At 46.0% G+C, this 25,550-nt stretch overlaps 1 protein-coding gene across 1 annotated transcript in view; it reads right to left on the reverse strand.

The window, feature by feature from the left end:
* The window catches only part of IFT43 (intraflagellar transport 43), a 100,811-nt gene that overhangs the window by 26,529 nt on the left and 48,732 nt on the right, over positions 1–25,550 (reverse strand). The window lies entirely within an intron of this gene.

Below are 25,550 nucleotides of genomic sequence, written 5' to 3' on the forward strand. Positions count from 1 at the left end.
TTCAGCAATTAACTGACTGATTTATGCAGCGCTTTCTTAGGACTAAGGCCCGGGGTCTTACTTGGTGCCATCAGCTGTCAGCACCTGCAGCTTCCAACGCACAAAAAGGGATGTCCTAGACTCGCGTTCAGCCTTCAGCCTTAGGAACTGCTTTTCTGTGTCCTTCACACGAAGGACGAGAAGACCTTCTGAGTGATGTTGTGTGAGTAGTACCAGGCCTGGCTGACACACACGCATATCTATGGCAGTGGTTCTCACACGATAGTGTGCATAACAATCATCTGTGGAGCCTGTTAGATAGCACATCGGTGGGCTTGGCGGGGAGATTTCTGAATCAGCTGGTCTGGGGGAGGCAGGGCCCAGGAATATGCATTTTAAAACTCTAATCTAAGTAGGTCACTACTCACACTTTGAGAAACACTGATACGAAGTTTTGTACTAAGACTGGTGAAATGTTCATGATTATTAAAGTTGAATATTGAATACATGGTGATTACATTTCTCTATGTCTGAAAACGTCCCCAATTCTGTTATTGTGGGTTTTCTGTTTGTTTTAAGTGAATTATTTTTAGTCAGAAATCTAGCACCATGATGAGCAAGAGCAAAGGGTGGGGGCAAAGAGTGGCAAATGGTCTGGAGGCAGGAAGTAGATCTTGACGGGGCCACGAGCCTCGCCAGTAAGAATAAGAACTAGTTTCTTGGAGCCAACCAGCAATTCCTGCAAAACACAAATAACTCCCCTGCCAAAAGTATTATTCTATATTAATTTTTTGTCCATTAAAAAATAAAAAATTTGGCCAGGCACAGTGGCTCACACCTGTAATCCTAGCACTTTGGGAGACCAAGGTGGGTGGATCACTTGAGGTTCGGAGTTCGAGACCAGCCTGACCAACATGGTGCCCCCCATCTCTACTAAAAATACAAAAATTAGCTGGGTATGGTGGCAGGCACCTGTAATCCCAGTTATTCAGAGGCTGAGACAGGAGAACTTCTTGAACACAGAAGGTGGAGGTGGCGGTGAGCAGAGATCGTGCTACTGCACTCCAGCCTGGGTGACAGAGTTAGATTCTGTCTCGAAAAACATTAATGAAATAAAATTTAAAATGGTAAAGCATTTTTTAAAAGTAAGGCAAAGTTTAAATAGACTGCTTTCCATGGAACTTAATTCTCTAACAACTGTACTATTTTTTTTTAAAAAAAAGAATGATGGCTGAAGTGAAGTAGGCGAGTGGGTAGGTCAAGCTGGAAGAACAGGGTATAACAACTCTAAGGGAATCTCCCAGGCTACAGTTTTCAACCCTTAAAGAGAGATAAAAGAGACTCAGTAATGAGGGTTAGAAGGGCAGAAGGGGACAGAATGGGCAGTGGGAGGGCACCAAAGGGAAAGCACTGCAGGGTGCCCAGGGCATCCCCAGCCTGGTGTTGCTGGATGCTATAGACTTCCAAAGCCTGTTCTAAGTCAAGGGAATCCGAAAGCAAGAGCACCCAGTAGCCACCAAAGCTACCTTCTGTCTGTATGAGAGGAGAGAAGCTGTCTTCTCAGCTCACGCCATTCCCGAGGACCAATGCCTCTAACTGTCCTCATGAAGTTAAACTCTGTGTCCACACTGTCCAAATGACGCAGCTAATGTCACCAAGGGTAGAAGTGCTTGGATGAAAAGAAAGATAAGGGAAGAATCCTGGGATTGAAGAGGCTAGGAAAACAAGCTGGAGCCTTCGCTGTGTGCATAAGAGACACATTCATCTCCTATTACCCTCAGGAGTTATGACCGAATCGTTCCTTCCCTACACAATGTGCAGTGGCAAAACCAGCGGCGATTCTGTCTGAAGGAAACAAGAATGATAATGCTAATCTTTGGGGGGAGGCTGATTAATTGCCACTAATCCACTCAACATCCAAAAGGGGGATGAGTTTAATATTCAGCTTAATTGCTGCTGAGCCCACATCCTGCTCTCTCTCCCTCTAGGGGGAGCCCAAGGACTCTCCCCCCCTCTCTTTTCTCGCAGCGGAGGAAGGAGAAAGATCCAACGGAGTCCTCAAGGACGGGCAGCAGGGATGCCCTCAGGTGGCGTCTTCTCTCTCTCTCCAGAAATAACAAGTTCTGGGAGAGCGCTGAGTGGGAGGGTGCGCCCTGCCTCTGATCTGGATCACAGACAGACACTGGCTACTTCCCAGCCTCATCTAGCCTGCAGATGAGTTTGGTCTAAACCACACTGCTGTCTATTTTTTGTTTTGTTCTGTTTTAATGTAAATCCACTGCCAAAATGGGGAGATTCTGTATAAAAATCCGAATTTCTGAACTCTAACTTTTTAGTCTAACTTTTTAAACTGACAATACTGGATGTGCACTGGATGAACCCAAACTCCCCCAACCCCGTGTTGTTCCCGAACACTGGGGGTCCAGAACCAGTCCTGAATCATGGAATCCGCACAGCTGGTTTTCCAATAGGAGTGAGGAGTCTGGCAAAGTGTGTCGTGTAGCTATGCAGCTATCGAACGTAATGAGAGAATCCTTTAAATTAGCCGTGCTCAGCCATGAAGCTGCCGAGTACTCAGTGGTGTACAAGACTCATCCCAGAAGCTTTTTCAATGTACACGGGCTGGGCTTACTTCTAATCCCCCTGAGGTAGAAAATTCTAGAAATGGGACCCAGTCACGGAGATGAGACTCCCTGCCCTAAGCCTTGAGACATTCAGCTGAATACTCCAGTTGCTAATCCGCAAAACTGCAACTTATTTGCCTTCTCCTCCCAACAAAAGACAAAGTGGGGAGCGTGTTTTAGGAAAACTGGCAGAGTATATTTCTTTATAGAAATGTGAATATGCAAATAATTCGTGTATGTATCTCAGGAATATGAGCGAAGGTGCCATTCTGAAATAAAACCTCACTTACAGATTTACTTTATCTGCCTGGTCCTCAAAGGCACCCCAGGCTAGTGCGGTGACACAGAGCCCAGGAAAAGACACAGAATCTAGCACGATGGTTTTTAAACTTCAGGTCATGGTCCACTAGGTGAGTCATGAAACCAGTTTAGGAGATCACCACCAGCTTTTCTGTCCTTTTAAAATTTTTCTTTCATCTTTCTTTTTTAAAAGCATAGAAAACACAGTGTGGTCAAAATAGTAAGGATTGGTATTAGGCAGACGTTTTGTTTTCTGTTTTACATATACACATACCCAGTCATGAAGCATATTTTTATTTTTTATTAATTAATTTCCTTTTTTTTTTTTTTTTAAGAGATAGGGTCTCACTCTTTGGCCCAGAGTGATGGGCAGTGTTGGGAGCATGGCTCGCTTCAGCCTCAAACACCTGGGCTCATGTTATCCTCCCACCTTAGCCTCCTGGGTAGCTGGGAATACACCTGCATGCCACTGTGCCTGGTGATTTTTTTTTTTTTCCTATTGATTGTAGAAACAGGCCCTCACTATGTTGTCCAGGCTGCTCTTAAACTCCTGGCCTCAAGCGATTCTCCTGCTTTCACCTCCCAAAGCACTGGGATTATAGGCATGAGCCACTGTACTCAGCCCTGAGTGTATTCTTAAAACTATTGGTGACAGATTAAAAACAAGCAAGAAGCAAGCAAACAAGAATCTAAAACACAGCAGTCCACCACAGTCCACAGGGCAGGCAATCAGAGACGCATCCGTCGCGGAACTTCCGCCTCCCAGACTGCGAGGGGACAGAGGTTGAGGTAAAGAGTTACGGGTTCAGGAGCACCTCTTCACAGATGCTTCATTCCCAACTTCTGAGGAAACTGAGGCTGTGAAGAGGCCTGTGTGGCCTGCTCTGGCCCCTGGCAGGCTGTTACAGAGCTGAGATCAGCACAGTTTTGGGCTGCCGGCTATTTCCGCACTCAGGACCCATGTGCCTTTTTCCCCACAAGTGGCTATTAGAGGTTTGGGGAACGTGGCAAGTCATAAGAATTCCAGCAAGATCACCTCACACAGCACTCTTCAATACTCTTCAAAGACGTTCACATCTATAAACACTACCTCGGCTGAGCTCTGGAGAAGAGGAAAAGCAGGCTTCAGCAGCACCATTTTATACACAGAGAGGGAGGCTGGGCACACCGGTTGTAGGCTTTGCCCAGATCACACAGCTAGTTAGCGATGAGGCTGCAACTAGAATCCATGTCTCCCTACTTCACCCTACATTCCAAACACTTTGCCTCAAGCCTTTTGAAAGGAAGATACCAGCTGATTATCCAATATCCCTAGGGCACCCCGACATCTGCTTGGATTTACTGTATAGACCATCCCTTCTTGACTTTCTCTACTTATGGAAGGCACAATATGGTATACACAGAGAATTGGAAGCTGGAGAGAATTCTTTGAATTAGCCGTGCTCACCCACGAAGCTGCTGAGTCCTCAGTGATGCACGAGACTCACCCCGGAAGCTTTTTCAGTGTACTTGGGCTGGGCTTACTTCAATCCCCCTAAGGTAGTAACTTCTAGAAATGGGACCTAGTCACATAGATGAGACTCCTTGCCCTAAACCTTATTTGAGACATTCAGCTGAATACTCCAGGTGCTAAGCAGCAAAACTGAAACTTACTTGCCCTCTCCTCCCAACCTGAGTACTTTCTTCTAACAGAAGCGCTAATGAACGTGGACTTGACCTAAAGGATGAGGGGAGGAAGAAACAGCAAGAGGCCTGAATGGTCCACTAGGTGAAGTCTCTGTTCCTGAGTGATCCCGAAATTCATGCCCGAGTCAGTGGTGCTCGTGAAAACTAAGCAGGTGCTCTCCAGCACACCAGACCCAGAGCAAGCCAGATCCGATTAGAGATGCTTGTTCAATATTCACAATGTAAAACATAGAGGCTGCTGAACCAGCACTTTGAAAAGTTAATTAAATGCCAGGTTTCTTTTTAAGAGCTACTCCATCACTCACTGATTGCTTTGGCCATTTTGCAGAATGAAGTTTTAACCCGGGACAATGAGAGTAAACGTTCTCTCTCACCTCCTCCGCCTTGTGGAGCTGGGTGAGGAAACACACACTGGCTGCCCCTCCCCACATCACGCAGGCTCTGATGGCCCTCTCCAAATTGCCTAGAACGCTCAGCCACAAAGCTGCTGAGTGCTCAGAAGCGTGGCCTCTCAGGTAGAGGAGGTGAAGGTGAAGGGTACTGTCTTGCTGTTGTGACCCGCATTGAAAGCCGAGTCCCTCAGCCGCACACTCACCCAGGCCCCTCCTGGTCTTCATCCCAGCTTCTCTCTGACCTACGCTGAGCCTCTCCTGCTTGGTTCAGTGCACCTACTCTCAACTCTCAGGGGAAAGAAAGCCCAGTCCCAGCCCCCAGTCCACCCTTCCTTTATGCCACCCCACCCCCTACGAGTCTGCCCTGAGAAGGATGATGACTGATGACAACAGTCAACACTTACGAAGCTTGTTAGGCACCAGCCACCCATTATAGTATTTATCAGACTATTATACAATTATATAATCAAACATGTCCCGTATAGTATACATTATCTGATTTCAGTATCATAGTACCTGATTTTATTCTCTCTGTTTTACAGGTGAGGAGCTCAGAGAGGTAAGTAACTTGCCTAAGGTCACCTACCTAGAGAGTGGTAGGGCCAGAATGCAAGCAGGGTGTCTGACTCCAAAGCTCAGTTCCCAACCCTCACACCATGAAGGATCGTTGGAGACATGCAGGCAGTTCTATACTGTGGGAAATGCTCCTCTGCTTCAAATCCAACTAATAATCTCCATATTTCCTTGGTAAATTTTACCAAGGTGTGAGAGAGAAGGCAATATTCCCGGATCATCCTTTCAACTTACAGTAGGCTATAGCTTTTTCAGTCCTGACAATTTGTTAGTTAATGCTGGTTTAATTGTTCTGTGATTTATTATACATGTTTTATTTACAACGCAACAGCATGCATCAGGGCAAAAAAGAGATCCTGTCCTACTAAGTCACCTTTCTCTCCATGTTCCCCCCTTTCTGAATTTCTTTTGCTCAAATGTAATCCCTTTCTTTGGCATTTAGAGCCCACACTGACATTCGATAGTATGATTTGGGCAACTGAGCACAAGCTTGATCCCAGGGGCACATGTGTGACTTCAGCCATACGGGGCCAGGGCGGAATCTTGGATCCTCATAGTTTTATTTCCGCCTGTGGGGTCTGTCTCCTCCCTGCTGCATCAAGGGACCTTATCTGGCCATCACAATCAAGTGGGACTAGCAAGCAGTTATGACCCCCAACTGCCGGGACCCCATGAACTTCTGGGGAAGAGACCACAAAACAACCTGGATTCCCGGTCACCAGACAGAAGGCCGTAACTGTGGCAACATGGGTTATGTGCTGAAGGGTAAAAGGCAACCCTAATGTAGACATCATCTCAGTTAAAATGTTTCTCTCGAGTTTAATGGAAGACTGCAGAGATCTAAATGGAGATAAAGTACCACGGCTCAGAGAACAGCCAGGATGCTATCTTTATGCAGCATGACAATGTTCAGTGGTTAATTAGACACCGTTAACCTATTTTAGCAGGGGACATAACTGGGATAAATGGGGGGAAGTGTCCTTGAAGTCTCTTAATATCCACATATCCACAGCACATACTGGACCCTAGACTCACCTCCCTGCTACAAGGCATAGCAGGCCTAAAATAGAGCAAAGTGCCAAGCACGTGCAGCCTCGCCTGTCCCTGGGGAAGGCCCCATGGAGTCCACCCCTCATGGATCACTCTGACCCAGGGAGGAGCGTGAAGGGTTTGGATGAGTGGTTCTGACTATAACTTATTGCGGGTGAGAGAAGCACCAAAGCCGTACTAAGGCACCTGCAGAGTGCCCATGACAAACAGAAGGCACTCTGCAGCGGGGCCCAAATGCATGAAGAAAAGCTGGCTGGGGAAGAGCAGAAGAGAGACACCAACCACGCTGACGCCAAAGCTACTTTACATTTTCAAAATGTCAAGTAAAAATTTCCTCCTCTGGAGAGAAAAAATCAAAATGCCATTTTCTTACAAGGTTTTCTACCATGATAATTTTTTAACGTCCAATAAAAACCTCACAGTTGCCACCAAGTCTCATTGAGGTAAATTTGACCAACGCATGAGAGACAAGGTAATATTCCGAGATCATCTAATGTCACCAGCCAATCCAGAAGCAAGGCTCTATTTTACAAATGTGTGACCTGCCAAATGAGCCTTCACAGTGAAAACCCAAATCTGAGAAAGAAGAGATCTGCCACTGCCATCCTGGCTACACTGCTCATTCCATCCCAGGCAGCGGACTGGGTAATTGGGGTCCCTCTGCTCTAAGCTGCCCCCACATCTACAATACTCATTAAAACCTAGATATTTCTCGTGAACTGAAGTTTTCCTTGTCCAGTAGATTTCTCCTCATTTAAACCTCCCGTGAACGCTTAAGTCACCACCCCCTTTCCACTCAGTTTCTAGTTCTTGCCATTCATGGGTTTAGCATCTAGTATATGCTAGTAGGTACCATATTTTCTTCCTTCTTTTAAAAACAGGCAGGTATTCCCTAATACCCAAATTTTGGCACTCGGGGTTTTAGGTCACACTAGACCATATTTAGCTCCTGCCCGCACAGTTCATCAGTAAGATGTCTGGTAGAAAGATAAAAACCCATGCCCATGTCCTGCGTATGGACTGCCAAAGGCCCAGTGAATCACAAGGCAATTCCTGGGAAAAGGTTGCCCCCTGCTGGTCATATTAAAAATGACAGCTTTGTTTGCTTCCAACTAAACGTACCAAAAAAAAAAAAAAAAAAAAAAAGGTTGAAATACACAGAAACACTTTGAGTAGCTACAGTTATATGAACATATATAATGTAATATGCCTGCTATCAAGAAAAGGCATCAGACTTCATAACTCTAGAGGTTTTAGGCATCTCTAATGAACATTTTTTTATTCAGGAAACCATTATTGGATCACTAATCGTCTAGGCACAACCGAGAGGTGTTGGGAATTGGGGATCTTTCGCTCAAGATTTTACAATTTGGTGGGAGAAAAGAACATTATGAAAATAACACTAACACTTCCATAAACTTACATACTGTAAGGCCAAAAAGACTTACCACCAGATGGGTACAGTGGTGTGCACCTGTAATCACAGCTACTCAAGAGGCTAAGGTGGGAGAATCACTTGAGCCCAGGAGTTCAAGACCAGCCTAAGCAACAAAGCAAGACCTCAGCTCTAAAAAAAAAAAAAAAAGATTCCCACCACACCCTAACTGTACAGCTGCAAGATAAGGAAATTGAGGCTAGGAGTCCTCCGAGAGATCTAATGAAGGCTCCAAAGCCAGTGGACCCAATGCTGGACCTGGAAACTGCAGTGCACAATCCCAAGCTTGTGCTGCTTGTTCTACTGAGCCCCAGATGGGACAGGACAGGTGAGGTGGGTGTAAGCAAAATGTCACAGGAGCACTAAAGAGGGAACCAGCCATTCTAGCTGGGCGTCTGGGAAGGCTTCCTGGAAGCCACGCCAACTGAGAGATGAAGAGGCTTGCAGTGGACAGAAAAGCTGCAGGAGGGGAACCCCCTGAACAGAGGTCAGAGGCCTGCAGAGGCTGAGGGAGTTCAGAAAACAGCAGGGGACATGGTGTGACTGAAATACAGAAAAGGTGGTGGCTGGAGATGAGAATGGCATCAGGGCTGAGTGGATAAGCAATCAGACCAAACAAGATGGTATTACTGGTGTCAACTCTATAAGCATATACACTGACACTGATCAGGGATCAGGAGGGCATCTGGGGTTAGAAATTATTTTCTCTGGGTTCTTTACTTCCCCCCGCCCCCACCAAGTTACTTATGCCCACATATAGAGATGTCAATGATCTAATGTTATGCAGCTTACCCTGTATCCTGCAGTACAAAAGCAGCAGAAAGCAGTTAAGTGCGAGAAGCTGTTATTCTTGACACTGGGAGAAGGCGGTGGGGGGGGGGGCATGGGAAGAAGCAGCCAAGAAGAACTGCCATATGACAGTGTTCCCCAAACATCTACCACTTCCAAGTGCCACCTTGATGAATTTTGCTATAGCTATGTACTTTATGCAACTACTTAGTATTTTCTTTAAATTGATTCCTTGGTTTTATTTTAATAATTTTTTTAAAGAAAACTCTATATCCTCAATGGAAAGCTATCATCACCAGCCATAGGGAGATAATTGTAAAAAGCAACATAGCTTTTAAAAACTATAAATTTTATTAGCTAGATATTGCTGTTTGTGAAAAGTCCAAGAGCCTACAGCCTATTTTTTATTAAAAGGGGAAATTAGCAGGGTTAGGGAAGTGTTAAAGAAAGACTGGCTGCCGGGCGCGGTGGCTCACGCCTGTAATCCCAGCACTTTGGAAGGCCGAGGCGGGCGTATCACAAGGTCAGGATTCGAGACCAGCCTGGCCAATATGGCGAAACCCCATCTCTACTAAAGATACAAAAAAGTAGCCAGTCGTGGTGGTGGGCATCTGTAATCCCAGCTACTTGGGAGGCTGAGGCAGGAGAATTGCTCAAACCAGGGAGGCAGAGGTTGCAGTGAGTTGAGATCTCGCCATTACACTCCAGCCTGGGCGACAGGGTTAGACTCCGTCTAAAAAAGAAAGAAAGGCTGGCTGCGAATGGAGACTATTCCATTGGCATCATCAGACGAACTGGAAGCTAATGGAAAAGAGTAACTTTGGGACTACACAGCAATCTTAGGAAAACAGAGCTACAAGGATGGAGGATGGAGACAAATGAGATGGGTTGTGGTGACTGAGGCAAGCAGAAACCACGTACCACAAGGCAGGGGACAAACTTCTCAGAGCGTCTGGAAACCTTGATTTCAATGTATGTTTAATTGCTGGAGTGGGTCTCTTACTTTTCCTGTATAGAAGTTTCTGCTCTATAATGGGGATACCTGTAGAGATTTCCTTTTAGTAACTAACTCATCTTCTCTGCTTCTGTTCTTCTTTTATATCCTGTGGTCCCCCCGAAATCCCATAAATACACTGAGACTCACCCAAGTGATGAGGTACACCAATCAAAGGTGCCTCAGTTCTGTTCGTCAGCATGCAACCACTGGGGGCGCACAGGACCCTGTGTGGCAGCCTCCTGGGAGGCTTAGGACCCACCCTGATGAATCCCTGGTAAATATGAACCAAGAGCACCCTGCCACTCTATCCCGTGGGCTCTTGTACAATGGGTGCTGTGAAAGCTGGAGAAACTGGTAGAGCCATCAGTATTCAGCTCTGGAGGGGGCAGCATGGGTCAAAAAGTAAAATCACTGACTGACCCACTAGACCAGAAAAAACTCAGATGATGTGAGGGGCCTCCATTTCCTATGCATATTTATACCTATGTGTGCCCAACCTGTTTCATCTATATTAAAATTGCTTTCGGGTACTTCTCCACACAGGACTAAAAAGAAAAGGAAAGAAGTAGGTGTGATGTTCACAGATGCATTTTATTTTTGAGAGACCGAATCCATCAAAGGGAGAACAAGGAGATCATTTATGTTCGGAGAATTTTAACCAATGGCTGGCATCTCTGATCGTTCCCTCCTGGCTTTCAGCTGCTCACTCTGCAAAGCAGCAGGCCCCCATAGCAGAGACTGGCTGGCTCAGGGGACACAACTTTTTTCCTTGAAAGTTTTTTTGTTCAATAAGATGGCCTCATACGATCAACATCTCAATTCTGTGAGAGTCCCAGAGGACAGCAGTAAAGACAATTTTATTCTAACAGACTCACTCTTGCACAAATAGTATAGTGCATGGCCTTTTCGTGAACTTGAGATAAATGCACGCAGCACTCAAGGTTTGAGAATGGGCATGGCTGCAGAATGAGAGGCACATTCTATTATACTAATTAGCTGTACGACCTTGGGCAGTGGGGCAAGGTGACATTTAAGGGCCTTTCTAACTCTAAGATTCTATAACTCAGTGTCACTTAACCTCCCTAGCTCTCATTTTCTCCATCTCCAAATGGAAGGGGCCAGACTCCATAGCTTCTCAGGACTCCCCGGCTCTGTGAATGATCACTGATCCTGCCTCCCCTAGATTCTGGCCCCCACCCACATCTGTTCCCCATTAATAGAGTTCTCTATTCCGACAACCCCCACACAGGCCCTTGCTTGCAACTGGTTTAACCAGCCCTAAAATCTCAATCAAGACAATGTAGTGTGCAGGTCTGGAAACTGCAATGACAACATGGCAGGGGAAAGAAAAAAGGGGAAGGGAGGGAAGGAGCAGAGGAGGAAGGCACATGGGCAGGCGGGCAGGCGGGCGGGCAGTCAGGCGGGCGGGCAGGCGGGCGGGCATTCAGGCGGGTGGGCAGGCGGGCGGGCATTCAGGCGGGTGGGCAGGCGGGCGGGCATTCAGGCGGGTGGGCAGGCGGGTGGCCATTCAGGCGGGTGGGCAGGCGGGTGGCCATTCAGGCGGGTGGGCGGGCAGTCAGGCGGGTGGGCAGGCAGGCGGGCAGTCAGGTGGGCAAGCGGGCGGGCAGGCCTGCCTCTTCCCTTTTCCAATTACTTTTAGGCAAAACAAAGTTGACTCAAACACTCTTTCTACCTAAGAATTTAAGGCATTTTCCTCCTTGGTCCATCTTTCTTTTTCTTAGCTATCGTCAGACCTGCTACAACTTTCCCAGTTGCACAGAGAAAAGTTACTTCCCTTTCATACTCCTCTCCTAAACAGTTAACTTGCTCTTAACATTTCCATTTGTTTTCTTCCTGCTTAACATGACTTCTTTACTTCCTTTCGCTCCGAGCAGCTGGAAAGAGGATGGCTACCTAGACCTGCCAAACCTTCCAAACACAGGGAACTCAGAAACCAACCTTCCTATTCAGACAGGACTCCAGGAACCCCCGGCTCCATCACTCACAATCAGGCCAGCCAAAGTGTATGTGCTGAGCTCTAATCTCGGGCCCCAATTTAAACAACTAGCTTGAAGCCGGTGATAGTGAGCATGGGCTCCAGAGTCCGAGGGTACTCTCCAAAATTGATGTTGAAACTGAATCCTCAATGCCACAGTATTAAGAAGGTGACAAGGCCATTACAAGGGATTAGTCCTTTACCGAAGGGCTAGCGGGTAGCTAGTCCCTTCTGCCTTCCACCAGGTGAGTACATAGCAACAAAGCGCCATCTTGGAAGTACAGAGTAGCCCTCCCCAGACACTGAAACTGCTAGTGCCTTGATCTTGGACTTTCTAGCCTCCAAAACTGTGAGACACACATTTCTATCGTTTATAAATTGCCCACTCTGTGGGCAGCAGGAATGTTTGTTATAGCAGCAGGAATCGGCTCTAAATTCAGAACTAAGTATTACAGGTTGTGGGTTTAGAACCAAGTTTCATCATTCACTAGCTGCATGCTCTTGGACAAGTCACTTTAAATTCTGCTAAGCTGGTGATAATATCACATTCTACTTCACAAAGTTGTTCTAAGAATCAAATAAGTTAATTCAGGCAAAGCATTTTGCACAGAACTTGGCACACAGGAAGTGCTCAGTGAACAGCAGCTGCTGCTACCGTCGTCATTATTGCGGTGTGGTGGTGGTTCTCATCCTGTCTCTTCCCTGTGCTGCTTGTCCTTGCTTGAGACGCTTTCTCCTCCTCGATCCTGTAACTGACCCCTACCCCTGAGATGGGTGCTGGCTGGGTATGCCCAGGGGAGTGGCTTCACACTTTTTGCTTCTGGGGACCCGCCACTTCCCCTGCTTACACATATTCCTGCCTCCCTTGCTGAACTTGTCCGGGCCACCCTCAGTGGCAAGGCCAGCAGCCTGCCCTTGCCACCTGACCTGCTGACCCCATCTACAGGCTCCCCTGCAGCCCCACAGGAGAAACATTTTGTCCCGCTCACAAAGCCATCCCACCAGCCGGCCAGTGCTTTCCACAACACCATTAATTCACCTCGCAGTTTCTCAGCAGGCAGCCCTCTCATTTTTTTTCCATCTCCTGTTTTACTTTTTCTGCCTCTTGGTTCCCTTTCTTCATTTCAGTCACTTCTGTTTATTCCTGTCTAAAAAAGCAACTTTTTCTGGCTTCCATATATTTCTGAAGGATTCTCCACCTCTGGGAAGCTTCTAGAATTAGGTGAAAGGGTTTCTGCACTACCTATACACCTAACCCCCGACATCACATGACACAGTCTTTAGAGTAGGGCAGTCTCATCTAGTGACTTCTGAGACTCAGCTTGATGGGGTCAGATCACAGAAGATAGCTTGGCACCCACCCACAGCCATTTCCCCACATCTTGATTCAAATACCAACTTGTCTGGGGTGACAATGAGCCAACTAAACATCCGCTTCCCTGGGACTGAGGGATAGTCATGCACCTCATTTCTGACCCATGAGAAAAATGCAGCACATTCCCCTCCCTCACCTCCAAAAACCCAAATTCTTGCGAAGAAAGAGCCCCTTCCCTCCCTCACTTTCATGCCACTCTTTTTTCTGCCTGGAAAACAGGTGAGACTTGGCGGTACAGCAGCCATCACACAGCCAGGAGGCATGAACATGGTGACAAGGGCCCACGTGCTAAGGACGCTGGGACAGAAAGGGAAAGAGCTCTATCCCTCCTGGCTCTGCAGGTACCTACAGCCCTGGGCTGCTAAGCCCTGGACCCCTCCTTTAGTGAGACAAACTCCTTTCTGTTTAAGCCTCTGTTAATAGGACTTTCTGTGGATTGCAGATTTTAACTCCAACTACGACAGCACATCTCAAGTGAGAACTCACTCTAGTCAGGCAGGAATACATATCCTATGGAAAAAGCCACCTCACATAATTCTAATTAGTTAACCTTCACATATGGTTTCAGAAGACAAAGCAATGATTTGACACGGATGCCAAGAGGAGTACAATTCTAAGGATGCAAATGAGAGACACCGCCAGTATCTGCTAGAGAAAAAGCTGGCAAACCCAGGGGGAAAAGATGAGCAGACCCTCTCCACAACTGTGTCCAGCCTGAAAAGAGAACACTTGCTATTAAGAATGAGGATGACAGGAGGCTGAGGCAAGAGAATTGCCTGAACCCAGGAGGTGGAGGTGGCGGTGAGCCGAGATCGCGCCATTGCACTCCAGCCTGGGTAACAAGAGCGAAATTCTGTCTCAAAAAAAAAAAAAAAAAAAAAGAATGAGTATGAGTGAGCCCCTAAGAAGAGTGTGTTACGGTGATTTAGAATGAGAAATATCTATTTGATCTTCCTCCAAATACAGTTGCCCACTGAACAATGTGGGTGTTAGGGGCACTGACCCCTCATACAGTTGAAGTTTAACTTAACCACATACAGCCCACCATTGACTGGAAGCCTCACTAATAACATAATTAGTCAATCAATACATATTTTGTATGTTATATGACTATATACTGTATTACAATAAAGTAAGCTAGAGGAAAATTGGAAGGAAGAAAAACATATTTACTACCCATTACGTGGAAGTGCATCAGGAGAAGGAGGCAGAGGAAGGGTTGGCCTTGATGTTTCAGGGGTGGTAGAGGCAGAAAATCCTCCTACAGGTGGACTTTCTCAGTTCTAAAAGCCACTGTAAATCTTTGGTTTTCTGGCACATAGCTCCTAAAATCCTAGGACTCTCCAAAGTGATATGTCTTTTTGTATGCTAATGAATGACTGATGGGAGGTAGATGGAGGGGGGCTTCTGGACAGCCTCAGAATGGAGGCTGGTTGCCAGGGAAACCCACTCCCTGACCTCGGGATAGGAGATGGGTTGAAGGTTGAGCTGACTGCCAATAACCAATGATTTAATCAATTGCGCCTACACAATGATGCTTCCATAAACACTCAAAGGGACTAGGTTCTGAGAGCTTCTGGGTTGCAGAGCAAGAATGTCTGCATGTGATGGAAGGGCGGCACACTTCAACTCCATGAAAACAGAAGCTCCTACAATCAGGTCCCTTCCAAACCTTGCCCTATATTCTTCATTTGCATCCTTTAAAATATGCTTTGTGGCTTGGCATGGTGGCTCACACCTGTAATCCTAGCACTTTGGGAGGCCCAGGCGGGTGGATCACTTGAGGCCAGGGGATCAAGGCCAGCCTTGTCAACATGGTGAAACTGGGTCTCTACTAGATATATAAAAGTTAGCTGGGTGTGGCGGTCCATGCCTGCAATCCCAGCTACTCAGGAGGCTGAAGCACATAGGGCAGAAAGTGGAGGTTGCAGTGAGCTGAGATAGCGCCACTGCACTCCAGCCTGGGAAAATAAGACTCTGTTTCAAAAAAGAAAAAAGAGAAATAAAATATGCTTTGTAAAAAACTGGTTTCCCTGAGTTGTGAGCCACTCTAGCAATTAATCAAACTGGAGAGGGGGTCATAGGAACACTGGATTATAGCCAGTGGTTCAGACATACAGGTGAAATAACCCAGGGCTTGCAACTGGCATTGGAAATGTAGGCCAGTCTTGTGGGACTCAGCCCTGAACCTGTGAGATCTGATGTTAACACCAGGCAGATAGCATCAGAATTGAGGGAAACCGTAGAACAGCCAGCTGGTGTCCACTGCAGAAATGGGTGGTGGATGGAGAAAAACTTCTATATGCATGGTGTCACAAGAGGAGTACTGAGGGCACAGTAGGAGAAAACAGTTTTCACATTGCGCCAAGAGGACTCTACACTGGGAGAAACAGATTTCCTTTTACATCTGCAAGTACCCCAAGGTTGTGCCATGTCAAAAAGGCATTCAGAAGTGCAGGAGGCAGAGGCTGCAGTGAGGCAAGATTGTACCGCTGCACCCAAGCCTGGGTAACAGAGCGAGACTCTGTCTTAAAAAAAAAAAAAAAAAAGTGTGATACCTTGTACCACCAGTCCCACGCCTGTCAACACCGCGGTGGCTCCTATTTCCTAAAAAATAAGGCCTGCCTGGAGTTCCAGGCCCTGCACACGAGCTCCTCTCTACCCTGCCCACCTGTCCTCCTCCTCCCCTCTGCAGAGCCTGGTGCGCTCATCCTAAACACACTGTGGCGGTTCATTCTTGCCTCTACTCACCTGGCCCCTGGCCCCGCCTCAGTGCTTGTCAACTGTTTCATTTCAAGGTAATAAAATAAATCACAAACTAAAAGAACTTGTTTCAAGCAAGTCATCTAGAAAGTATGTTTTAGATGTTCACACATCCTTTTGGAGTTGGGGAGGGCCTTTGAGAGCCCTTGTGTGTGAGGCTGAAAAGACAGAGGCCAAGGGCACTGAGCTGGTTGCACAGGGCTACACTGTACCTCTTCTCCTCTCACCCAGCCCAGGGCTCTGCTCTGTGCCCATGGCACAGGCAGATGTCCTGACTCCTAATGACACCCAGGGAAAAGGTGGCCCAATAAGAAAAGGTGGCTCAGAAATGAACTTAGGAAATGGCCTCAAAGGCAGACACCTAACCCGATTTAACATGTACTTGGAGTGTCTCGCTCTGGGCTACTCTGCCCTCAGTCTAGCTGTGAAGTCACAGGCCCCAAAACCAGAAGCAGTTTTACAGGTGCACCTGTAACTAGAACCTGGCTCTGAGCGGGCTGCCTGGGAATGGATCCAGTTCTTAGAGGGCACTGCAGGGTTAGAAGGGACAATCATTTCCAATGCTTAATTGAACTTAACGACTAGCCTAATTAAGCCTTTTAATGGCAGGGCTGGCAGGGCTGGCAGGGCTGGCAGGGCCTTGGCCAGTGCCCCTAAGAGCAGGCTGCATCCTCTGCACTCACCTTCTTCTGGTGGGTCAGGCAGCTGGCTGGAGCACAGCTCTGCAGAGAGCGAGGTCAAAGGAAGCTGGGAAGGGCTTAGGTCACGCATGCACTCCTTGCCATTATTCTCACAAGCTGAACACATTGGTTTCTTGTCACAATAGCCCTCAGGGAGTATCTGCTGAGGCTCTACCATGAGCAAAGACGCTGTATCAGGTGTCAAGGGGAAATAAAAACAGAAAGCAGCAAAGCGCTGAGAACGAGACCATGATCCCTACGATCAGACTTACCTGGTCCAAATTCTGGCTGGCTAGTCACTAGCTGTGTGACTCTGAGGAAGTTACCTAACCTTTTGAAAGTCAGTTTCCTCATCTGTAAGCAGGGATAAAAACAGTGGCTACTCCATGGGTTGTTTTGAGGAAAAAGATAACTGTGTTTAGCACAGTGCCCAGTAAAATAAGTCACAATAAATAATGGATGTACATGGGTATGGGAGTGTGCGTGTGTCCTCATCTAAACAACTGGATAGACAAGGCATGTGGGCTCTCCACACGCGGGTTCTGCAGCACATCCCTGGAAACCAGAATCTGTTTCTGAGGATGAAGCTGCAAATTTCCTAAAGTCTAGAGCTGTCTAAAGAAACTCAGCGGGTAGATAATGGCAAAAATAGAAAAAAAGAAAGAAGGAACCTAAATGTCCACGAACCGGGGATAGTGCATCCACACCACGGGATTATCATGGAGCCGTAAGAAAACTGCGGTAAATAGACGCGAACTAAAAGATCGCCAGGATGTATTTATTGCAAGAATAAAAAAGAATGTAAGGTGCAGAATGCACTTAATATGATTTGCTTACGTAAAAAAATATATACTTTTTAAAGTACATGTATTGAAGTGTGTAAAAGACACCAACAAACTATTCCAGTTAATTACTTCTAGAGAGATGGCCAGGATCACAGTAAATACTAGCTTTAGTCAAATTTAGCTTATCTGTCTTGTTTGAATTTTTACATCATTAAAGAACTATCAATTTGCTTGTACAACTGTTTTTCATTAAAAAACAGAATCAGTGGGGCTGTTTCTACCAAGTTCCCCAGCTGGAGGGGTTCAAGCAGACCCCGGCAAGCACTTAGTAGAAACACCAGAATTTGACAGGACATTGGATGAGACTGGCTCTAACTTTGTGCAAGTCCAGAAAAACAAAGGAATATTCCACAGGCGGCTGTGCTTTTAGCTATTATTTAAGGGACACTTTCATGGGCCCCTCATTTCTCTCCTGACTCTCCGAGACCTTCCAAATTTACAATACTACCCTTGGCTCCAATAACTGACCTGCTGTAGTCACCAGAGCATTTTCATTTCTGCAAAACTAGAAACTGTAAAGGCCAAAAGTCAAAACCTTCACAGGACGTACAGAGAACCCACTGTAGAACCACTCTTCGTTGTTTTTTTTTTTTTCTTTTTTTGAGACGGAGTTTCACTCTTGTTACCCAGGCTGGAGTGCAATGGCGCGATCTCGGCTCACCGCAACCTCCGCCTCCTGGGTTCAAGCAATTCTCCTGCCTCAGCCTCCTGAGTAGCTGGGATTACAGGCACATGCCACCATGTCCAGCTAATTTTTTGTGTTTTTTAGTAGAGATGGAGTTTCACCATGTTGACCAGGATGATCTCGATCTCTTGACCTCGTGATCCACCCGCCTCAGCCTCCCAAAGTGCTGGGATTACAGGCTTGAGCCATTGCACCCGGCCTTTCACTCTTGGTTTTAATTACAATGAAAGTCAAGGGTTGCTTCATTTAAGAAAAGCTGAAGGCCAGAGAGGAAGCTGGGAGCAGGCTCTCAGGGAGGGAAGGCTTGCGCCTGCACCTGGCCATCTTTTGGCAGCCTCCCTGCAAGTCCAGCCCACAGGCAGTTGGGAAGCAGTTCTGCTGATGGGCCCTTAGAGGTGCAGCCTTGTACGATGTGTGGCCTCTGGGTCTCAGCTGTCCTCTCCCTGGCACACATGCATAGGCAACAAGTTCACCTCAAGCCCCCACCTGTTCTCCAGCCACCTCCCTAGGGCACTGGGTGCTCCCCTCTGCTCCAGGGAGAGAACTGACCGGGGCTACTTGTCAGGAGGACTGCTTTGCTTTTCAGAGTAGGAAGTAAAGTATCCAAATGCTGCTGCAGCAGGGCTTGTGGGGACACACTGCTGTCCCCTTTGAATGGGAGGCACTCAACAGAAGTGCAAGAGTCCAGTGATTTCATGCTTAGTCATCTGCCTAAGTAAATGGGCTTTGTGACACTAGTCACTAGCCATCTGAGGCCTTAAACTGCAATGAACATAACCTAGAACGTCTCTGCTTGCTCTGCACCAAATGTCACTATATCAACACAAGCAGAAGTTCATGAAAGTGCTCACCCAAATCTTCAATGAGAAAAAGGCTGATGTACCTTCATACCTCTTCCCTAGCCTATGGATCTATGTGTGCCATATTTAAAGCCTTCACAATACTTTCCAAGGGTGACGTTATACCTATTACATGAATAAACAATAGAAGTCTGTTTTTTTTCAGTCTCAGAAAATACTACATGTATTGCCTGCCTATGATTACTTTTATTGAGACAGGAAATTTTGGAGTACTCTACAGCCCTTAAAAATAAGGCTGTTCAGCCAGGCACAGTGACTCACACCTGTAATCCCAGCACTTTGGGAGGTCAAGGTGGGAGGACGGCTTGAGCCCAGGAGTTCAAAACCAGCCTGGGCAACATAGTAAAACCCTGTCTCCACCAAAAAAATTTTAAAAATTAGCTGGGCACCTTGGCACATACCTGTAGTCCCAGCTACTCAAGAGGCTGAGATGGGAGGATTGCTCGAGGCTGGGAGGTCAAGGCTGCAGTGAGCCATGATCACGCCACTTCACTCCAGCCTGGGTGACAGAGTGAGACTCTGTTTCAAAAAAAGAAAAGAAGCTCTTCTACTCCTTATTAACATCAGCAAGAAAAATTGTTAGAGATTTTTTTAAAACGTGCAGAACGCATATGTTCCCATTTGTATGTGGAGGTACGTGAGGAAAATATATTAACCTGCACAGAATACCTCTGGAGAGAAACACAAAAGAACTGGTTAAAAGTGGTTGCCTCCAGGAGAGGAAACTGGGTCCCTGAGAAAGTCAGGAAGGAAGAGAGAGACTTAGGTTTCATATCTCATTCTTCCATATTTTTTGAATTTTATCCTATGCTGTTTCTTTTTTATTTAAGAATAAATAAAATTCACCAAGAGTTCTAATGTCTCAAAAGAAGACACGGCGTTACACAAAAACTAAAATCTAAAAATGTGTACTGTCTCCATATCCCATTCCCTTTTTTCTCTCTTCCAGCCCTCTTAAAATGATCCACTTTTTTCAACTTAGTTACATTTGAGTTTCAAAGTCAAAGAGACTTCACTCCACAAAAAGGCAGGCCAGGCACGATGGCTCACACTTGTAATCCTAGCACTTTGGGAGTCCAAGGCAAGAAGACTGCTTGAGATCAGGAGTTCAAGACCAGCCTGGGAGATCAGGAGTTCAAGACCAGCAAGAGTTCATCTCTACAAAAAAATTTTAAAATGTGGCGGGTGTGGTGGCGCACGCCTATAGTCCCAACTACTCAGGGGTACCTATAGCCCCAGCTACTGAGGAGGTAGGAGGACAGCTTGAGCCCAGGAGTTTGAGGTTACAGTGAACTATGATCGCATCTCCACCCTCCAGCCTGGGCAACAGAGTGAGAACCTGTCTCAAAAAAAAAAAAAGAAAAAAAAAGAAGCAGTACCACTACAAAAAGGAGTTGTTTCTAACATTAGACCTGGGTGCCTGTGCTGGACAAGGGTCCTCAGAATGAACAAACGCTTACCTTTACATCTATGCCCATGAACAGTGACTTTCAGGAAGTACCTACCTCACTGTACACACTTCGGGGGCTAAATAGGAAACAATGCCAGGCCTAAATGGAACTACCAGTTAAAGCGAGCTCTAACTATCAGTTTAACAGGGAACATGCTCCACAGACAGGCTGTTCCACCATGACCCACTCATTATTCTCATTCTTCCCACCCACCAGCTACCAGAACAAATGAAATCTACCACAACAATACAAATGTGTGAAGACAGGAAAGGCCTAAGGATAGGATGAGTGTGACACATCTCATGCTTTTCCCTACTTCAATGAGGATACAGGTATTGATCGACTTACAACCCATGCAACTTACGACCATTCGACTTTACAACCACAATCGCTAGCCATGACTGCTCCGCATCTGGCAGCGCAAACGTTGCCCAGCTGGGCATACGACAGTGCGGACCAGCTTCTGGCAGCACTACCATCTCTGCGTGCACCATTTCAACTGTACATATGGCCTACTCAACTTACGACCAAATCGTGTTACGACCGTTCCGCGGTCCCCACGGTGGTCGTAAGTCGAACACTGACTGTACTTGTTTTTCACCAGTTATTTCGATGTACACAGTCTGGGGGTTGTTCACTTCATCTTCAAATCTTGCTGAACATATATGATTTCCTGTAATAAACAATGCAACTGAATCCCAATTTTTAAAAATAACTGTGGATTCTCTAAGTTCATTAAAATAAAAACTTACGTAGCCCTTCCTCTACCATTTTTCTGTCCAGGCTCTGAATATAAGTTGAGAGCAAAGCAAAAAATTACACTTTGGGGAGCCTATCTAGAATAAACAAATCTAAGATGTACATTAACAAGATATGATGTTACATGGTCCCAGAGCCATCCTTTCTGAACGGACCATATCTCAGAAGGCACATGGCAGAAAAGCATCTATGCAGGGCAAAATGCACGATGGTGAAATTGTTGAGACAGAGGTCCAAGCAGAGAGCTCACACGAGCATCTCTAACAACCACAGAAATGGGGACATAGCCCCTAAACTCTAGGCACAGCCACTGGAAATGGGAGCACAAGTAGCTACCTAAGACCTTCCTTCTCAACCATCTCACATGCAACAGCCCCATCTGATTTCACCAAATGTTGAACACTCATTTCTGGTACCTGCCTGACTTAGTTAACAACCAAACAACAGTTCACCCACATTGTTCAGGACTCCAGTCAGGCCATACCTATTCCAAGTTCTTTGTGGCTGAGGGTAGCAAGGGAAAAATCAATTCTCAGTATTTCAGTTTTGTTTTGTGTTTCTTGAAAACCAAATGAGCAAAATTGTGTTTACTGATGAAAATCTAAAGGTCAAAAATTAAGTCCTTTTACTTTACTGAAAATCAGAGCTGCCTGTCATACCAGGGACATCCTTTTCAATTATTAGAACTCTGTAAGAAATGACCAAAATTTACTCATTGATCAAATATGTACTGAGCACCTATGTGTACCAAGCCCTACAGATCCAGATGCAAACAAAATAGACACACATCTCTTGCACAGTAACTATTTGCTTGTTACTATTAATAGTAATGCAAAGGCAAAGGCAGCTGCAGCTCTTAATTAGTTCAATTTTTTAAAAAAAGTTTAAAACACAGAGAATAAGGGAAAAGCCACATTTAGGCAAACACTAACAACTGATTGTTCCAGGTAAAAGTACACATGGATGTTTGCTGTACCACTATTGCAACTTTTCTATAGGCTTGAAATTTTTCAAAATAAAAATACTAGGAGAAAAAGGTAGGATTACAAGTATAAAATGTATTTCAAGCAACCAACTAGCTGGTGAGAGACGGTTCATTACAGAAGAATTTCTGTTAATAAATGCAAATTAGACAATCATCATTCAACAACCTTTAATGAAATCATGGCTCTAGCAACTATCATCAGTGGATGTTCCAACCATGAGAAGGGAGTCTGATGGGGCTACAAAATGGAGATTCACACAGCCCTGCCCCCACCGGTCAATCACAGGCTCAAAGTGGAATGACAGGACACCTGTGCTTTCTCACACCTGTGCCTTCAAGGTGATATAGTGGGATGTACACGGCACCACTTACAAGTGTTCCTGCCCAAACTAGGCCTAAATGGAACTACCATTTAGAGCTACACCTAATTATCAGTTTGACAGGGAATACGAGGGACAGAGAAACAACTGAAACACCATGACTAGGAAGTAACGGGTCAAATCCAGAATGTGGGAAACTCTATAGGACACGTTTCTTTAAAAAAAGAAATCATCATGACCACCTGGGCAACAGAGCAAGACCCTGTCTTTACAAAACATTTTAAAAAATTTAGCCAGGCATGGTGGCATGCACCTGTCCTAGCTAATTGGGAGTCTGGGGCAGAAATATCACTTGAGCCTAGGAGCTCAAGGTTGCAGAGAGCTATGATTCCACTGCACTCTAGCTTGAGGAACAGAACAAGACCCTGTTTCTAAAAGAGAAGGAAGAAAGGAAGGGAGGAAAGATCAATGGCACTGGGGGGAAAATGGGGGGTGGCGATTGTTGCAGAATAAAAGAGAGACTGTAGAAATATAACAACTAGGCCAGGCGAGGTGGCTAATGCATAGCACTTTGGGAGGCTGAGGCGGGAGGATCACCTGAGGTCAGGAGTTCAAGACCAGCCCGGCCAACATGGTGAAACCCCATCTCTACTAAAAATACAAAAATTAGTCAGGCATGGTGATACACACTTGTAATTTCAGCTACTCAGGAGGCTGAGGTGGGAGAATGGCTTGAACCTGGGAGGTGGAGATTGCAGTGAGCAATCATACCACTGCACTACAGGCTGGGCAACAGAGTGAGACTCCAACTCAAAAAAAAAAAAGAAAGAAAGAAAGAAATATCAACAACTAAATACAATATATGGACCTTAATTTGTCCTTTTTTCAATCCACCTATAAAACACATTTTTGAGAAAATGGAAGTAACTCAATATGACCTGGATATCAGATGACATTAAGGAATTATTAATTTTGCTACAAATGCTAATGTCACAATGTTAATAAACAAAAACAGTCCTTATCAGTTAACAAAAACCATCTCCAGCAGCAACAGGAAAGGTGTGAGGAAGGGAATCAATCGCATTGTTTATATATCATCAAGCTTCTCTACTCATCCTCGGCCTCGTACAGGATAAAGCGTGTTCACATCCATAGGTATACCTTCTTGAGACTAAATAACTGCGCACCCTTATGAATGTCTGACATAGTACGTCCCTGTCTTTTTTAAGACAGGAAGCAAGGACAAAATAACATACAAATGGCTAACTGGGGTGGATGGATGAGACTTCTCGTTGCCACAGGTGACCAGCCTAGGGCCTTGGCTAGATCTACCCCAGCAGGGACACAGGCAAGGAGTGCCCACATCATGGCACAGCGGCACCCACAGTGCAGCACACGGCACACCAGCGGGCAGCTCCAGCTAACCTTCCCTCTGTGACGCCTTTCTGGGAAATTGACTTCTATGGGGATGGACAGCCTGTAACAGAGCTGGTTTAAGAGGACAGAATGTGTGTTTGCAACTGTGCTTACCGATCTCAGAGCCCTCCGGCTCCATGAGTTTTTGCTTTTCACACTTTCGCAGCCTAATAGGAATTAACTACGTGCTGCTAAAAAGAGGCAAAAAGATCTGGCATGGCAATGACATAGAGGGAGAGGACAGAGCCCTTTAGTATTCTTAGAACATCTATGCCATTAAAAAAAGAGAGAGAGAAAAAAAAAAAAGAGGAGGAGGGAAGGGGGATAACCTCGGGACCAGGACACAGCAGTTCTACCGCCATCTTGATGTCCTTGATGCGTGCAGATGGTGTGGAAGTGGCTGGCACCAGAACAGCCCATGAGAAGGAATGAGCGGCCAATGGAGATTTATGTGAGGAGAGTGAGATGGACAAGGTAAAATTGTCAGGAGGAGTTGTTAGAAAGTAAAATATATTGTGACAATTCCACTCCTGCCGTTCATCAATAAACTGACAGATCATTTAGTGTCAATTAGGAGTGATAGATGGACAAGTCCCCATGATCCTGGGCCAAAATTAATGGCTGGGAGGGAGAGGGTGATTGAAAATGACGGCTGACATTGAGAGCAAAGTCCTGAAAGTCCCTGAGGGGCCATTACTTGCCTCATTCCCTTGCAGATCAATGCAGGGACAAACCCAAAAACAGACACTTTGAGACAAAACTTAATCAGACTACCTTTCCTTCCCTCTTTACCAAGCTGGCTTTTTCTCTTCAGCTCTATTCCCCATGGCCAAGTCAGTGACCCACCACAAGTGTCCTAGCTCGGGCAACTTCAGAGCCAAGGACACTCCAAGATGGACTCTCTGGCATAGCTATGACTCTGATGCCAAGGGGAAGGGACTGGTAGTGATCCCAGGCCCCAGGCAATTCCTGAACTTAGCCCTTTCTGTGGCTCAGGGATGAGAAATTTAGCCTGGCACCCAACATCTCTAGCCAGTGAGGTGGCTGACACATGTCCTGCTCTCTATCCTGCGCAGTGTGATACAAATAAAGCTGAGGTAGCCCAGAAACTCATATTCCTTAGCTATGAGCTCCTCAACAGCTCCATAAACAGCCCTTCTACTTCTCACTGATGACACTTTCCTCTTACCTTCTTTGCACAGGGATACCTACCTTATTGAACAGAATCTACCCAACAGAGTTAGTGTAATGCATATATAAGGTGCTGCCATAGGCTGAATATTGTGTCTCCCCAAAATTCTCAGGTTGAAACCCTCATCGCCAACGTGATGATGTTTGGAGGTGGGACTTTCAGAGCTGATTAGGTTTAGATGAGATTATGAGGGTGGAGCCCTCATGATGGGGGCGAGAAAGACACATAAAATCTCACTCTTTACATGCATGTGCCAAGGAAAGACACTTAAGAATGTAACTCAGAAAATGGCCTCACCAAGAACCCAACCATGACAGCACCCTGATCTCAGATTTCCAACCTCTAGAATCATGAGAAATAAATGTTTGTTGTTTGAACCTCCCAGTATATGGCAACTT

The sequence above is a fragment of the Saimiri boliviensis genome, chromosome 2 (genome assembly GCF_048565385.1).
Source record: "Saimiri boliviensis isolate mSaiBol1 chromosome 2, mSaiBol1.pri, whole genome shotgun sequence".
NCBI lineage: Eukaryota > Metazoa > Chordata > Mammalia > Primates > Cebidae > Saimiri > Saimiri boliviensis.